The sequence below is a fragment of the Medicago sativa genome, chromosome 2 (assembly GCF_051527215.1).
Source record: "Medicago sativa cultivar Bolivia chromosome 2, Bolivia_mono, whole genome shotgun sequence".
In the NCBI taxonomy this organism is placed as follows: domain Eukaryota; kingdom Viridiplantae; phylum Streptophyta; class Magnoliopsida; order Fabales; family Fabaceae; genus Medicago; species Medicago sativa.
In genome coordinates this window covers 52,106,496-52,124,887 of record NC_140750.1, presented here as the reverse complement: position 1 = coordinate 52,124,887, position 18,392 = coordinate 52,106,496, and the positions used below count along the sequence as shown (strand labels likewise).

Genomic DNA, 18,392 nt, shown 5'->3' with positions numbered 1-18,392 from the left:
TAATGTCTCAGTGAGTTCCCCTAAATCCTAGGCTATAGGCAACCTCGAGGGGAAACCTACGGTCACCACGTGTCTACATTACAACCTGACGGTTGATTATACGTGTGTGGGGACTTGCATACTTAGACGGTAGTGCATGGTAGAGAGGGAACCTAGAACCGCATTGCCAAGTATACGCTCTACGTATCAAGGCCTAAACATAACATAATCATGGCACGATTCTAAACCGGATGATTAGGGGAAACCTAAGATCGTCATCGGTATCATGTTCATTACTTGTTCTATTCCATGCCTTGTACTTGTCTTATAGCACCTAGTGCTCTAGTTCTTAAACATAAACGTGCATGGACTCATTCTTACATGCCATAATATAATCATAATCATACGAAACATAATTGTATTCATATCATGCATAGCGTATCTAAGTTCATTCATTAGGTTAGCGTTGAACAAACAATTATTATCTTGATTCATTTTACGGATAGTCCTGGGTGGAGTAACCCCAAGATCAATCTCATACATGACCGATGTACGTACATCGGACTCCCTCGGTGTCGTGCGGGTCCCTTGTGGCTTGAACCGTTCCCCTTAGGTCGAGAACCTCTTGTATCCCCCTGGCGTGGATAACAAGAGACACGAACACCTATGTCTTGTTAATTTCAGTGACATGCGGGTCCCTTACGGCTTGAATCATTCCCCTTAGATCGAGAACCTCTTGTATCCCCCTGGCGTGGATAACAAGAGACATGCCACCTACTTAATAATCATAGTCTTGTCGTACGTATGCTTAAACATATTCATACTTGCTTGCTTATTACCTCGGACCCTTGAGTCGATCCGATTAGCGGTAAACTTAAACTTGTTCATGCTTGTACATTCCTAATCCTGGTGGAGTGATTAACTAATCAAACCACGACTTAACATACCTGCTAAACACTCTAAACATATGCGAAGAGCTTATACTTCGCGTCTTGTCATTCTAAGAATTCATGCTAACTAGCTAGTTCTCGACGACTATGTCGAGGCTCTAGTTTTCCCATGCTTAATGAGTAACTTACTACCCGATTCATGACATGATTCTCTCGTATGCCATGCCTTACTAATATGTATAATACTTGCCTCTTTAACATAAGAATCATGCTTTCATTGATCATCATTTGGGACCTTGGTTTGAGGGGTTTACTTTCGTAAAAAGACACCACGGAGAAAACCGCGTCGCGAATCCCCATGCCTGCCTGAAGCAAGCAAAACAGTGAGGTTTCTCACTGTCTTACTCGCCTAGGCGAGTAGATTTGCTGGGGAGGCGAGTGGTAGCTCGCCGTGGCGAGTTGGGGGCGAGCAGGACCCCCCTTTCGGAGTTCTAGCTCGCTGTGGCGAGTAATAACTCGCCGTGGCGAGTTAGGACAGTCCAGAACACTTAAAAATGGTATTTTTGACCCAAAAACCTCAAACCAAGTGTCTCTAAGTATTTTGGAACATAATTGATCATATGAAACTTGTAAAACATGCATATGGCAAGTATTAACATGTATAGCATGCATGGCATAAAAAGGCAATTAACCATATACATAAAACCCTAGAATTTCATACTTTCTATACAAGACATAATCATAAATCCCAAGGGTTGGAAGTCTATCTATGGAACTCACCTAGCAAAATCTTGAAGCATTAACAAGCGTCCAAGCATCAAAACCCTAACTTGATTCTCTTGCACTCTTAACCTTTACCATTCAAACTTGTCATCCTATTCTTGCAAACCAAGACTCCTTATCAAGCTCCAAACCATGCTCCTAACATCACCCTCAAAACTCATAATCAAACCTTAACATCAAGAGGAATTCTTTGTGAGGAAGGATAAAAATATCAATCCATTCAAACTTAATATTATTACCTTGATCATGTAGAGACCATTCCTTGTACCAATTTAGAATCCATCTTCACCATACATCAAACCCTAGTTTTCCAATCACTTCTTCAAGAGGAGAAAATAGAAGAATCAGACACAATACACACTTCCTTAATCTTATGTGACCATAAAGGAACAAGTTTGGAACTTACCATGTGAGGATGGAGTGTCATGAAAGATTGGTGAAGAGAAAAAGAGAGAGTGGCGTGAGGGATGGGAGGAAAGGAGAGATTCCAACAAAACTCTAGCTTGCATACATCTCTATGATCTTGGAGAAACATAGATCAAAGCCTTGCCTTGAGGGAAGAAGATTTGATAAATTTGTGAGGTGGGAAAAGAGAAAAGAAATCGATGGAAGAAGAGAGAAGGAAGAGAAAGCTTATGCCAAAACCTAGAGAGAAACACAAAGGGAAAATGAGATATTTTGGCCCCAACTTGATTAAATATCCCTTTTTCGTGAAATTACCAATTTGCCCTTGCCTCAAGCGTGTTTAAAACAACTCTGATACTTTTCCCGTAAAAAGCTGACATCTCATGAAATATTTCCATTAACTTACTTTTCATGAATTAAATTCATCTGACACGATCAACGAGTAATATACCGATACTGACAGGCGAGATATTACATCCTAACTCCCTTAAAAAAAATCCGTCCTCGAAATTTAGAGATCGAATACCAATCCTCATGACAAAAACATACCATCTATGGTCTGAGCCACTCATTTTCTATTCAAACATATTCAAAAGGGTTTGTCGTATCATGTTCTCATCTTGTTTCTTAACCCACATGCAACTGAACAAAGCCTTCTTGATCTTAATATACCATGACTTGGAACTTACCTTACCCGCTTAACATAAACCATTCATAAATGTATCTTATTATAAACATGAACACTCAAGATTTGCCTTTTAACTGGGATCCTGATGAGTCTTAGATAGTATTAATTATTGCCTTATTTAGTTTAGTTTTATTTTAGATTTGATTTAGTTTTATTGCATTTTATGTTATATTAGAATATTTTACTTCAAATTATGTTTTATTTTATTTTAGGAATAAATATATGGTGGAAGGTGTCTTGGAGCAAAAGAAAGAGGACTAGAGCAAATACAGCACAAGAATACGAAGATACGGGACAAAAATATGTTCCCACCAAGTCAGAAGCTTGGCACGGCCAGTGCCAACATGTGGCACGGCCGTGCCACCCTCCAGAGCCACTTTTGCTGCTTTTTCTTCAAGGCCAAGTTACCCTGTTGCAGCTTTACTGTTTTACCCTTTTAGTTGCTTAGTTTCTAAGTCGATTGTAAAGCTATAAATAGAGTAGCTCTCCACCATGAACAATCATGCTTTACTTTGTTTATTTCAATTGCAATTTTAATAAAAGTCTTTATTTTCCCTTTTACTTTCTTTGCAATTTATTTTACCGTATTTATCTCTTCTTCCTCCATGTCTACGATGAACATGAGTGAGTAGACTTCTTAGTCTTAGGATTATTGGGGAGTCTAATGACTCAATCCTAAACAAAACATGTCTAAACCCTAATTTCTAAGTAACCCTAATTTCTAATCTAGATTCACCGTCTTAACGTGGATTAACAATTATCAAACTGTGGAAGCGAAAGCGGAGGGTTTGATAATCGTTAATCCATCATCCCAAACATCAATTCATAAAGCGAGAGCGGAGTCTTGATGTTGGAACAAGTGAATCTAGACAATAGTTGCAAAACAGTGAAATAGTCTTTGCAACTATTGAGACAAAGAGTAGTTTCAATCCTCTATGCATCTTCTAGTAATCATGTCAGTGAAATAGGCTTGGTTGCTAGAAGTAAACTCTCACCGGACTTTCATCGGAAAGGTGAGGGGCTAAGGGAAACCGGTCTTTAGAAATTAGTGTGTAAACCATGAAATTAGAAGTTTAGGTTTTGTCAAGTGAAGGATTAGTTATTAAGATGAACCAATGATCCTAAGACCCTTTTATTATTATTGTTTTTACCTTCAGCAATCAAACCCTTTCTAACCAACTTTCTCTCCTCTAATCATTCATTGAAAGTTAATTAAATTGACCAACTCCCTAGCGGAACGATACTCTACTTACTACTATTACTTCGATAGGCCGTGCGCTTGCGGTTTGGCTCTATCAAGTTTTTGGCGCCGTTGCCGGGGAGTTAACTAATTTAATTAGCTTTTTCTTAGTGATTAGAATTCTCTCTTCTTCTCTTTCTTTTTCTGTTTTTATTTTTATTTTTCTGTTATCACTAACTTCTTGGGTTCTCAAATTCTTATGCGAAAAACCAGAAATCGAGTTGTAATAATCAACGAGATCGAAAGGTATTTGCATAGACGAAGGAGAGACGCACAAAATAACACCGCCATGGCCAATCGCACTCTCAAAGAGTATGCAACGCCGTCTACGGCTGAGCCACAAGCTGTTATTGTGTACCCAACGGTTGAGGATGACAATTTTGAAATTAAGCCTGCCCTACTTAACTTGGTGCAGCAAAACCAATTCTCGGGATCCCCCACTGAGGATCCCAATCTTCACATCTCTGTTTTCCTACGAATTAGTGGAACCATGAAGGAGAACCAAGAGGCCGTAAGACTTCATCTCTTTCCCTTTTCCTTAAGGGATAGAGCTAGCGCTTGGTTCCATTCCCTCGAAGTCGGTTCCATTACTTCATGGGATCAGATGAGGCAAGCATTCCTTGCCCGTTTCTTTCCACCATCTAAAACCGCTAAACTTAGAGACCAAATCACGCGGTTCAACCAAAAAGATGGGGAATCTCTCTATGAGGCGTGGGAGCGTTTCAAAGAAATGCTAAGACTTTGTCCCCACCATGGCCTAGAGAAGTGGCTTATAGTCCACACTTTTTATAATGGCTTGTCTTATACCACTAAGATGTCTGTTGATGCAGCTGCAGGTGGAGCACTTATGAACAAGAATTACACGGAGGCGTATGCCTTGATCGAAGACATGGCTCAAAATCACTACAAGTGGACCGACGAGAGAGCCATCACTAGTTCTTCACCCTCTAAAAAGGAGGCAGGTATACACGAAGTCTCTAACTATGACCACCTTGCTTCTAAAATCGATACACTAACTGAAAAACTCGAAAAACTCAACGTTAGTGCTATCAATTCTGCTTCTACTCTTTCTTATGAAATATGCGGTATAACTGGTCATGCTGGTGTTGATTGCCAACTAGGTAGTGCTATTAACGGTGTTGAGCAAATGAATTATGCTCAATACAACCAAGGTATGAGACAAAATCAAAATTTTTACAAAAACCAAAATCCCTATGGACAAGTAGCACCACCCGGTTATGCAAACAACCAAAGATTCACTCAAAAATCCAATTTGGAAATTTTGTTGGAAAACTCTATTGCCAACCAAAACAAACAACTTCAAGAACTCAAAAACCAAACTGGATTTCTGAATGATTCTCTTTCCAAGCTCAATACCAAGGTTGATTCTATTGCTACCCACTCTAAAATGCTTGAAACACAAATCGCCCAAATAGCCCAACAAGTGGCTACATCTTCCCAAACACCGGGAGTCTTTCCTGGTCAAACCGAAGCCAATCCCAAAGCCCAAGTTAACGTCATATCTTTTAGGGGTAGTAAGTTAGGCGAAACTTTTGCTAAGGTTAAAAACGTTGGGAAAGAAAATGTCAAGCCTTTAGGTGATCAAATTGTGATAGAAGAAGCTAAACCACTTGAAGAAAACAAAACTCCATCCCCCTTAAATCCTGATAAGCTTAAACTAGAGGGTAAGTTTGAAAAATTTGTTAACATACTTAGGAAGATTTGCATAAAACTTCCCTTTGCTGAAGCTTTGTCTAGGATGCCTCTATATGCCAAGTTTTTAAAGGAAATTTTTTCAAAGAAAAGGGCTATAGAGCATAATGAGACAATAGCCTTGGCTAAGGAAACTAGTGCAATCATCCAAGAAGTACCCCCTAAGCTTAGAGATCCAGGTAGCTTTGCCATACCATGTGAAATTGGGAATGAATCCATAAACAAAGCCTTATGTGACTTAGGAGCTAGTGTTAGTTTGCTGCCTTTGTCTCTTCTTAAAAGGATAGGGATAGGAGAATTGAAACCTACCGAGATGGAATTGAAAATTGCTGATCGTTCTACCATGAAACTTGTAGGATTTGTCGAGGACATACCTGTTAAGATAGAAGGGATATACATCCCAACTGATTTTGTAGTCGTTGACATTGAAGAGGACGATGACGTCCCCATAATCCTAGGTAGACCTTTCCTTGCAACTGCAGGAGCTCTCATTGATGTGAAACTTGGTAGGATAGTCTTTCAAGTGAGTGATAAAATGGTAGGATACGAGTTGGAAAATGTTATGAAGGGTCCCGCTCTTTACTCTTGTTGCATGCTTAACGATCATGTTGTGAAAGAACGTTTTATAGCGTCATCTACACAATATGATATCTTTGATCCATTCTAAGGACTCTTTCTAACCGTCAAGCTAATGACATTAAAAGAGCGCTTCGTGGGAGGCAACCCACGCATTTAATTGCTTTTCTTTTGTTTTTCTTTGTTTTAAGTTGTTTTGTAGGTAATTGTCCAAGTTTGATTCGAAGAAAACCAAGAAATTGAAAAATTCTGAAGCCCCAGGACCAGAAAGGTGGCACGGCCCGTGCTAGGTATGGCACGGCCGTGCCAAGTTTTTAACAAAAAAAAATGGCCATTGAAGTCAGAATGATGGCACGGCCCGTGCCAATAGGTGGCACGGCCGTGCCCGACTTCTAGCACCCTATAACTTCAAATTTTTCTTCCTTCTTCCTCATTCACAAACCACAACCCTCTTTCATCTTTCAAACTTCTCTCTAAACCACCATAACCTTCAAACCTTCAAACCTTCATATCTCCCTCAATTCTTAACCAAATCACTCCATTCTTTCACCAATCAACCACAAACTTCACCCAAAATAAAAACCACCAATCAAAAACATCTTTCATCCATCCAAACCCACAATTCACCAAAACCCTAATCCTTCAAAACCTAACCCAAACACCACAAAACCTTAACCAATCTCCATATCCAAACCAACAAAACTTCCTTAAACATCAACCCCAACCCTAAACCAATCCTTTCCACCAAAAATTTTCCCAAACCCTAAACCTTCAAAACCAATTCTACCAAAGGTCAATGGCTTCAAGAAGAAGTGGTAAAGAACCAGCAAGCTCTCAAGGAGGACCTCCCCCAAAGAAGCAAGCCCAAGTGAAGAATCATGAGATCCAGTTCAAAAACAACAAGCAAAGGGACAGGTATAAAAATCTTATCTCTAAACATCTGCACCCTTCTCGTTATCCTGATTCCCATACTTTAGATATGCTAGAGCTGCTTGATGATGTTTCTAGGTTGATAGGAAAGTTAGGTTGGACTGAATTGCTGAAACCTATGAGGGGTTATGAAAATTTCACGTATGAATTCTTGAGCTCAATAGATTTTACTAAAGATAAGATGAATTTTGATAACCCTAACCATAGAGTTGTTTTCCGGTTAATGAATATTGATTATGACATGTCACTTCAGCACTTTTGTGATGCCTTAGGCTTTGCAAATGAGGGATATATTCATGATCATTGGGATCCCAGCCTTAAACCGGATAACTATGACCCAGCTGCCTTTTGGAAACAAATCACCGGTCTTAACAAATACGTCCCTAGGGCGAACAAAGCTAGCAATATTCACAACCCCGTACTTAGGTACCTTCAGAGGGTAATGGCTTGCACTATTTGGGGTAGAACCGAGCTAGGAAACACTAGAACCGATGAGTTGTTCATGCTATGGGCAATGCTCCACAACCACCCCGTCAATACCTGTTTTTATTTGATTGATCACCTAGACTTTGTCGGTACTAGACCGGCCGGTAGAGGAGACATAGTGGTGGGTGGCATCATTACATATATAGCTAGGTGTTTTGGAGTGGGTGAAGATGAGGGGATCAAACCAATTGAGGGAAATAATAGGCTTAACATAGAGACCCTTATTGCTATGAATTTCATCAAACATCGTCCACCCCTCCATTACCAACTTAAGCTAAACGTGCCAATCATGTTTTTATTGCCTAACCCATCTCGGACTACCACCGAGGTGGAAGAAAATTGGTTGTATGTTAATGATGTGCAGGTTCTTGGTGATGATGAGGGAGAAGGTGCTAACTTGCACCATGATGAAGGAGAAGGTGCTAACTTGCACCATGAAGAGGGGCACCATGGCCATGAAACCGGTGAGCTTCATGAAAATCAACAATGGACATGGATTCACAATGAAATCGAGAGGATGAGCACCGAGCAACAAAGGCAAGGTGTTGAGATCTCCGGCCTTCGCAATGAAGTTCAAAGGGGCAACCGTGTCAATGATGAAAATAATGAGATGCTCCGTCGGATGATGCAACACCTCCAACTTCAAGGTCCTCCTTACGGACCTCAATAAACAAATGTGAGCTTTCCTCTTCCTCTCTTCCCTTCTTCTTCTCCCTATCTCTATCATCTTCTTCTACTCCTTCTTCTTCTTCTTCTTTTAATTTCTTTTTCTTTTGAATCATTGAGGACAATGCTTCCCCTAAGTGTGGGGGGGGCCTAATAAAGTGTCTAGAGTCGTAGTGTCCAAACTCCCTTGAACTTTATTCTTTCGTTTTGTTTTTATAGTAAGAGGCATGACTAAGTAGCTTGTTTTTTTTAATGTAAAAATGGCATGAAAATTTTTGTTTTATCTCTTCTTTAGGTCGCCTCTTGTACATGAAAATAGTTTCTTGTGTTTCTTGTGTTCTTGCTATACCCATATCATGTTTTATTGTGAAATTCTCCAATGAGAAAAGCACCCGGTTGCAATCCTTGAGTAAATGTATGAATAGGTATTTTAAGGAACACGTTCTATCTCTAGTGTTAACTTAGACCCTTTAAAGTCTTAAGAGTAAAAGTAGTATAAGTTTGTGTGGGAAAATTAATCAAATTGCTCTTAATTGTTATATTCTTATTAATTTGTTAATGTTAAATGGGGCGGGAGAATGGCACCAACATGTGGGGGAAAGGACAATCCCTAACTTCCTAATTGTGGTGGTGACTCCCTAATTTGAACCTAAAGTGAAACAAATTCATCAATGCTAGGGGAAAAGGACAATTACATCCAAAAAGACTTCCTACGCGGAGATGAAACAAACAATAATTTTGCAGCACTACTTAGGGTGATTTTGAATCTAGGGGGAAAGGACAATTACATCCGAGAAGACTCCCTACGAGGATAGATAGCCCCTAAGCATCTGCAGCCCCTTATGCTTAATTGTTATATCTAATTTAATGTTTAACTCAAATTCCCATCACTCTTATATGAAATGAAGAAAGGACTTTTCTCGGTTACTTTAGCACTAAGGATAGAACCTATTCCTCATAATATCTGTCTTATACAGGAGCAAGAAAATGGTTGGACTGCACACACACACTCACTTGAGACTTGATGTTGGGTAGAATAGGTTCATGAGAAGTATTTGAAATAGTAATTAGTGTACTTGAGGCAAGGCCTTTCTCTAGAGACATTTGTTCTTAATATTGCCATAATCAAATCTTTTGTTGCTACTATGTTGCTGCCTTTTGCTTGAGGACAAGCAAAGATTCAAGTGTGGGGGAGTTTGATGAGTCTTAGATAGTATTAATTATTGCCTTATTTAGTTTAGTTTTATTTTCGATTTGATTTAGTTTTATTGCATTTTATTTTATATTAGAATATTTTACTTCAAATTATGTTTTATTTTATTTTAGGAATAAATATATGGTGGAAGGTGTCTTGGAGCAAAAGAAAGAAGACTAGAGCAAATACAGCACAAGAATACGAAGATACGGGACAAAAATATGTTCCCACCAAGTCAGAAGCTTGGCACGGCCAGTGCCAACATGTGGCACGGCCGTGCCACCCTCCAGAGCCACTTTTGCTGCTTTTTCTTCAAGGCCAAGTTACCCTGTTGCAGCTTTACTGTTTTACCCTTTTAGTTGCTTAGTTTCTAAGTCGATTGTAAAGCTATAAATAGAGTAGCTCTCCACCATGAACAATCATGCTTTACTTTGTTTATTTCAATTGCAATTTTAATAAAAGTCTTTATTTTCCCTTTTACTTTCTTTGCAATTTATTTTACCGTATTTCTCTCTTCTTCCTCCATGTCTACGATGAACATGAGTGAGTAGACTTCTTAGTCTTAGGATTATTGGGGAGTCTAATGACTCAATCCTAAACAAAACATGTCTAAACCCTAATTTCTATGTAACCCTAATTTCTAATCTAGATTCACCGTCTTAACGTGGATTAACAATTATCAAACTGTGGAAGCGAAAGCGGAGGGTTTGATAATCGTTAATCCATCATCCCAAACATCAATTCATAAAGCGAGAGCGGAGTCTTGATGTTGGAACAAGTGAATCTAGACAATAGTTGCAAAACAGTGAAATAGTCTTTGCAACTATTGAGACAAAGAGTAGTTTCAATCCTCTATGCATCTTCTAGTAATCATGTCAGTGAAATAGGCTTGGTTGCTAGAAGTAAACTCTCACCGGACTTTCATCGGAAAGGTGAGGGGCTAAGGGAAACCGGTCTTTAGAAATTAGTGTGTAAACCATGAAATTAGAAGTTTAGGTTTTGTCAAGTGAAGGATTAGTTATTAAGATGAACCAATGATCCTAAGACCCTTTTATTATTATTGTTTTTACCTTCAGCAATCAAACCCTTTCTAACCAACTTTCTCTCCTCTAATCATTCATTGAAAGTTAATTAAATTGACCAACTCCCTAGCGGAACGATACTCTACTTACTACTATTACTTCGATAGGCCGTGCGCTTGCGGTTTGGCTCTATCAGATCCTACGGAAACCAGGTTTGCCCTGCAGTGCTTACTTGTAACATTGAGACATTTGCATCTTATTGCACCCGAACTAATGGGTATCTCATATAGCTCGATATAAAGGAGTGAAATCAAATTGTTACTTCATCTGGCAATCTAATAACCAACGTGTGGTTAACGTGTTCTTGAAACTTTCTAGCAAATTTACTTGCACATACATCATACATTCTTAACATATTTCCGCGTATCCCGTAGAATATTGGCTTCATACAAACATTGTCGTTTCCCTACCATGCGCATACTTTCAAGTGACGTCTCTTGTTAAATGATAACGATACGTGTTATAAAATCTTTCTTGAATAAATTTTCTTAAACTTTGGTATTCGGGTCCTTGGAACGAACTTGTACATGACTAAAAAGATTTTATCATTTCCAAAACTGATTGTGTAATGGTGCCACAGGATCACCGGACAAATTTCTATATTTTTGAAAAAAAGATTCTACTACTCGTCAAAAACTTGTCCTCGACAAGTTGGTCCTGAAGTTTATACGTCTTAAGCGAGTTTACTTACGACGTATCTCATCAGTTTCGAAAATGTATAATTCCATGAGTTTAAAATAAACATCGTTCCCAAGTTCCTTGATACCAATCTTAGCCTTTAAAGTTATAAATCATGACTTAACATATTTTAACAAGTATCGTTTTCACTCAACAAGTATTGCATACGAGAGTATGATTCTCATTGAACGAAACTTGAGAGTCGCATCTCCCTACAACTTATCATACTTAAACTTCGAAGGTGGATTCTTCCTTTTTAACCGATATACATACTCGCAATACCGTTTACATACTCGTAGGAAATCCTTGTACCTCTTGACATGAACTTGTTTCTCTTCTTAGGAACACTAAACTTGAATCTTCAAATAATCCTTTCAAGTATTACTTGAGCATTACTACCTGATCCGAATACCGATTATCATTCTTGTTACTTCGATCTTTACCTTGAATCTCATGAGAAAACCTTATGATTTCTTACATGTTTCCAATATCATCATTCTTGACCAATTCGTATATAGCAACTCTTGTCTTTCCCATCTAACCTTGGTGGAGATACATACTTTAAACTTCTACCTCAGCCAACACTGACTATATAAACATTCATACTTACTTATCACATCGAGAAATCCTCGCTTGTCTTATGGTGCTCCTTGTTCAACTTGTGTTACCAACCGAACATTCTTTCATACTAAACTTCCATATTTCATGATTAATCGATCAGCTTCCATGGCGCTACTCTGATTCCCACCGGGTAGCTTAAACCATCATTCTAATCCATTAGAGCGATCAAGACTTCAATACATACTTCTCACTAGACTATTTACTCCTTGAACTATTCTCAAGACCTTCCATGTTGCAACCAACGTCTCAACCTTAGACATGTCCTTACCACTGCCTTGTAAGTACAAAACTCGTGATAACTTATCTTATGCTCATAATACTTATATTGGGGGTAACCCTTTGTTCTTACCAGTTGAATTTATCTGCTGAGGTATACATATCATACTTGAACTTGTTTCCGAGAAAACATCGAATTCCTTTAACAACCTCATCTAGTACTTGTACATATCTTTCTTTAACATCTAGCCTGGTACCTTCGTATCTTCGCATACTATATTTTGCTTAATCATACCAATGCTTACTCACTGATTTTTCTTTAAAAAAAATCTCTGTAAACTAGCGCACTGGTCATTGACGTTGATAATCTTCTAATATATTTTGAGTTTAGGCCCCGGTCGTTGCTCCAAATTCATAGAACTAGTTGATAACACATACGTGTCATCATTTCTAGACTCTAATAAGTCTAGCCCGCTCTACGAGTGTCGTAGCAAACCGGTTCCTAGAAAATCTCGTGAATTTTCAAATTATCAACCTCAATCACCCATACACATAAATCTTTTCCAAAATTATTTAAACTTTATGATTCAACATCATATCGAGCTTTAGCAAGTCTATTAAGCAAAACATAGGTTCAAGAGATACGTCATAACTCCACAAAACCGGGAACCTTGTGATTTCTCATACCTTGCTCCGCTTTAACTTCTCACCTTATACCTCATGCATAAACATCTGTAACTTTCCTTCTAAGTGCCGGAATTCTATACTCTTGGTCTTGGCTCGTTCTTGATTCTTAACACATTAACTTCCAAAGCTAACTTAAACCGTATCGATTTCATTGATGGTTGCTCATGTCTTTTCCTTGGAAATCTTAGGATATGATATGCATTCATTACTTGATGTCATAAAAGATTTTCATCACATAAAAGATTATAGTGAAGGCATCTCCCTAATAGTCATTGCAAACCATTGGAACGAACGGGTAAATTTCATAAAAACGGAAAATTTCGTTCCAAGTTCGCTATTGGTGAGTTTCTCCAACTATATTTTTTTTTCTCAAGTAACCAATGCACATTATTCATTCCTAGCATCGTAAAACATTCCATAACGTATGCATGGCAGCTTCAACCTTTTCGATACAATTCTTGGCACGTCGGAAATCAATGCCTTAATCCTGATAACATAAAACTTTCCCTTGAATCCTTAACTTCCTCCACTACGAATAGATTACCTCATTACGTTGCCACTTACGTAACTTTCCGAACATACATGTCCTTAACTTCATTCATATAATACCCTTCCTGAGAGCCTGCTGACTCCGTCAACATACGTCGACTTCTAACTATCTTGTAACCTTATACTGACATTCCAGAATATCATAAACTCGTTCCAATAACAACTCTTACCGAAACTTTCGGTCATGGTTAGATACAAATATACTACTTCTTCATCACATACTTCGTTCCTCCTGGGTCCTATTCAGCTCTCAGGCATCCATTCTAATCGTCGAATGTTAAATTGAGTTGATCAGGCTCAACTAACAACAACAACTAGAACATTTACCCGGAACCCAATGGTCCCACTTCCTTAGTTGTAATTTAATGACCCAAGGCACGGTCTGAATCGACCTGCTCTGATACCAAATGTAAAACCCATACTAGACGTATCTAGAAAGTCTAGCATGTGCGCCATTTTAGTACTGGATACATTAAAATTTACAACATAAATTATATACGAATGAATATTTATACAACAAATTGCGTTCGTACATAAATCACATAAACATCTCGACCATACATATATAATTTCATCCTTAAAAATCCAAAGCATCTTGCAGCAACACGAACGCACACTTACTGAACTTCCATCTGACTTCAAGCTTGCATAACATCCTGCTTATCTGAAACAAATAAGGATTGGGATGAGACATAATGTCTCAGTGAGTTCCCCTAAATCCTAGGCTATAGGCAACCTCGAGGGGAAACCTACGGTCACCACGTGTCTACATTACAACCTGACGGTTGATTATACGTGTGTGGGGACTTGCATACTTAGACGGTAGTGCATACTAGACCCGTCTTAGGCTTATCTCACTTGTTATAGGTTTCACTTCCAATACGTGTCATGGCGGTAGAGAGGGAACCTAGAACCGCATTGCCAAGTATACGCTCTACGTATCAAGGCCTAAACATAACATAATCATGACACGATTCTAAACCGGACGATTAGGGGAAACCTAAGATCGTCATCGGTATCATGTTCATTACTTGTTCTATTCCATGCCTTGTACTTGTCTTATAGCACCTAGTGCTCTAGTTCTTAAACATAAACGTGCATGGACTCATTCTTACATGCCATAATATAATCATAATCATACGAAACATAATTGTATTCATATCATGCATAGCGTATCTAAGTTCATTCATTAGGTTAGCGTTGAACAAACAATTATTATCTTGATTCATTTTACGGATAGTCCCGGGTGGAGTAACCCCAAGATCAATCCCATACATGACCGATGTACGTACATCGGACTCCCTCGGTGTCGTGCGGGTCCCTTGTGGCTTGAACCGTTCCCCTTAGGTCGAGAACCTCTTGTATCCCCCTGGCGTGGATAACAAGAGACACGAACACCTACGTCTTGTTAATTTCAGTGACATGCGGGTCCCTTATGGCTTGAATCATTCCCCTTAGATCGAGAACCTCTTGTATCCCCCTGGCGTGGATAACAAGAGACATGCCACATACTTAATAATCATAGTCTTGTCGTACGTATGCTTAAACATATTCATACTTGCTTGCTTATTACCTCGGACCCTTGAGTCGATCCGATTAGCGGTAAACTTAAACTTGTTCATGCTTGTACATTCCTAATCCTGGTGGAGTGATTAACTAATCAAACCACGACTTAACATACCTGCTAAACACTCTAAACATATGCGAAGAGCTTATACTTCGCGTCTTGTCATTCTAAGAATTCATGCTAACTAGCTAGTTCTCGACGACTATGTCGAGGCTCTAGTTTTCCCATGCTTAATGAGTAACTTACTACCCGATTCATGACATGATTCTCTCGTATGCCATGCCTTACTAATATGTATAATACTTGCCTCTTTAACATAAGAATCATGCTTTCATTGATCATCATTTGGGACCTTGGTTTGAGGGGTTTACTTTCGTAAAAAGACACCACGGAGAAAACCGCGTCGCGAATCCCCATGCCTGCCTGAAGCAAGCAAAACAGTGAGGTTTCTCACTGTCTTACTCGCCTAGGCGAGTAGATTTGCTGGGGAGGCGAGTGGTAGCTCGCCGTGGCGAGTTGGGGGCGAGCAGGACCCCCTTTTCGGAGTTCTAGCTCGCTGTGGCGAGTTAGGACAGTCCAGAACACTTAAAAATGGTATTTTTGACCCAAAAACCTCAAACCAAGTGTCTCTAAGTATTTTGGAACATAATTGATCATATGAAACTTGTAAAACATGCATATGGCAAGTATTAACATGTATAGCATGCATGGCATAAAAAGGGCAATTAACCATATACATAAAACCCTAGAATTTCATACTTTCTATACAAGACATAATCATAAATCCCAAGGGTTGGAAGTCTATCTATGGAACTCACCTAGCAAAATCTTGAAGCATTAACAAGCGTCCAAGCATCAAAACCCTAACTTGATTCTCTTGCACTCTTAACCCTTACCATTCAAACTTGTCATCCTATTCTTGCAAACCAAGACTCCTTATCAAGCTCCAAACCATGCTCCTAACATCACCCTCAAAACTCATAATCAAACCTTAACATCAAGAGGAATTCTTTGTGAGGAAGGATAAAAATATCAATCCATTCAAACTTAATATTATTACCTTGATCATGTAGAGACCATTCCTTGTACCAATTTAGAATCCATCTTCACCATACATCAAACCCTAGTTTTCCAATCACTTCTTCAAGAGGAGAAAATAGAAGAATCAAACACAATACACACTTCCTTAATCTTATGTGACCATAAAGGAACAAGTTTGGAAAGATTGGTGAAGAGAAAAAGAGAGAGTGGCATGAGGGATAAGAGGAAAGGAGAGATTCCAACAAAACTCTAGCTTGCATACATCTCTATGATCTTGGAGAAACATAGATCAAAGCCTTGCCTTGAGGGAAGAAGATTTGATAAATTTGTGAGGTGGGAAGAGAGAAAAGAAATCGATGGAAGAAGAGAGAAGGGAGAGAAAGCTTATGCCAAAACCTAGAGAGAGAAACACAAAGGGAAAATGAGATATTTTGGCCCCAACTTGATTAAATATCCCTTTTTCGTGAAATTACCAATTTGCCCTTGCCTCAAGCGTGTTTAAAACAACTCTGATACTTTTCCCGTAAAAAGCTGACATCTCATGAAATATTTCCATTAACTTACTTTTCATGAATTAAATTCATCTGACACGGTCAACGAGTAATATACCGATACTGACAGGCGGGATATTACATCCTAACTCCCTTAAAAAAAATTCGTCCTCGAAATTTAGAGATCGAATACCAATCCTCATGACAAAAACTTACCATCTATGGTCTGAGCCACTCATTTTCTATTCAAACATATTCAAAAGGGTTTGTCGTATCATGTTCTCATCTTGTTTCTTAACCCACATGCAACTGAACAAAGCCTTCTTGATCTTAATATACCATGACTTGGAACTTACCTTACCCGCTTAACATAAACCATTCATAAAGGTATCTTATTATAAACATGAACACTCAGGATTTGCCTTTTAACTGGGATCCTACGGAAACCAGGTTTGCCCTGCAGTGCTTACTTGTAACATTGAGACATTTGCATCTTATTGCACCCGAACTAATGGGTATCTCATATAGCTCGATATAAAGGAGTGAAATCAAATTGTTACTTCATCTGGCAATCTAATAACCAACGTGTGGTTAACGTGTTCTTGAAACTTTCTAGCAAATTTACTTGCACATACATCATACATTCTTAACATATTTCCGCGTATCCCGTAGAATATTGGCTTCATACAAACATTGTCGTTTCCCTACCATGCGCATACTTTCAAGTGACGTCTCTTGTTAAATGATAACGATACGTGTTATAAAATCTTTCTTGAAGAAATTTTCTTAAACTTTGGTATTCGGGTCCTTGGAACGAACTTGTACATGACTAAAAAGATTTTATCATTTCCAAAACTGATTGTGTAATGGTGCCACAGGATCACCGGACAAATTTCTATATTTTTGAAAAAAAGATTCTACTACTCGTCTAAAACTTGTCCACGACAAGTTGGTCCTGAAGTTTATACGTCTTAAGCGAGTTTACTTACGACGTATCTCATCAGTTTCGAAAATGTATAATTCCATGAGTTTAAAATAAACATCGTTCCCAAGTTCCTTGATACCAATCTTAGCCTTTAAAGTTATAAATCATGACTTAACATATTTTAACAAGTATCGTTTTCACTCAACAAGTATTGCATACGAGAGTATGATTCTCATTGAACGAAACTTGAGAGTCGCATCTCCCTACAACTTATCATACTTAAACTTCGAAGGTGGATTCTTCCTTTTTAACCGATATACATACTCGCAATACCGTTTACATACTCGTAGGAAATCCTTGTACCTCTTGACATGAACTTGTTTCTCTTCTTAGGAACACTAAACTTGAATCTTCAAATAATCCTTTCAAGTATTACTTGAGCATTACTACCTGATCCGAATACCGATTATCATTCTTGTTACTTCGATCTTTACCTTGAATCTCATGAGAAAACCTTATGATTTCTTGCATGTTTTCCAATATCATCATTCTTGACCAATTCGTATATAGCAACTCTTGTCTTTCCCATCTAACCTTGGTGGAGATACATACTTTAAACTTCTACCTCAGCCAACACTGACTATATAAACATTCATACTTACTTATCACATCGAGAAATCCTCGCTTGTCTTATGGTGCTCCTTGTTCAACTTGTGTTACCAACCGAACATTCTTTCATACTAAACTTCCATATTTCATGATTAATCGATCAGCTTCCATGGCGCTACTCTGATTCCCACCGGGTAGCTTAAACCATCATTCTAATCCATTAGAGCGATCAAGACTTCAATACATACTTCTCACTAGACTATTTACTCCTTGAACTATTCTCAAGACCTTCCATGTTGCAACCAACGTCTCAACCTTAGACATGTCCTTACCACTGCCTTGTAAGTACAAAACTCGTGATAACTTATCATTAAA

General features: G+C 38.6%; 1 non-coding gene across 1 annotated transcript; it reads right to left on the bottom strand.

The window, feature by feature from the left end:
* Positions 1-4,637: 4,637 nt before the first annotated feature.
* On the bottom strand, positions 4,638-4,744 carry LOC146948776 (small nucleolar RNA R71). Its single transcript, XR_015029417.1, has one exon. It is a non-coding gene; the product is annotated as a small nucleolar RNA R71 (small nucleolar RNA).
* Positions 4,745-18,392: the final 13,648 nt, after the last annotated feature.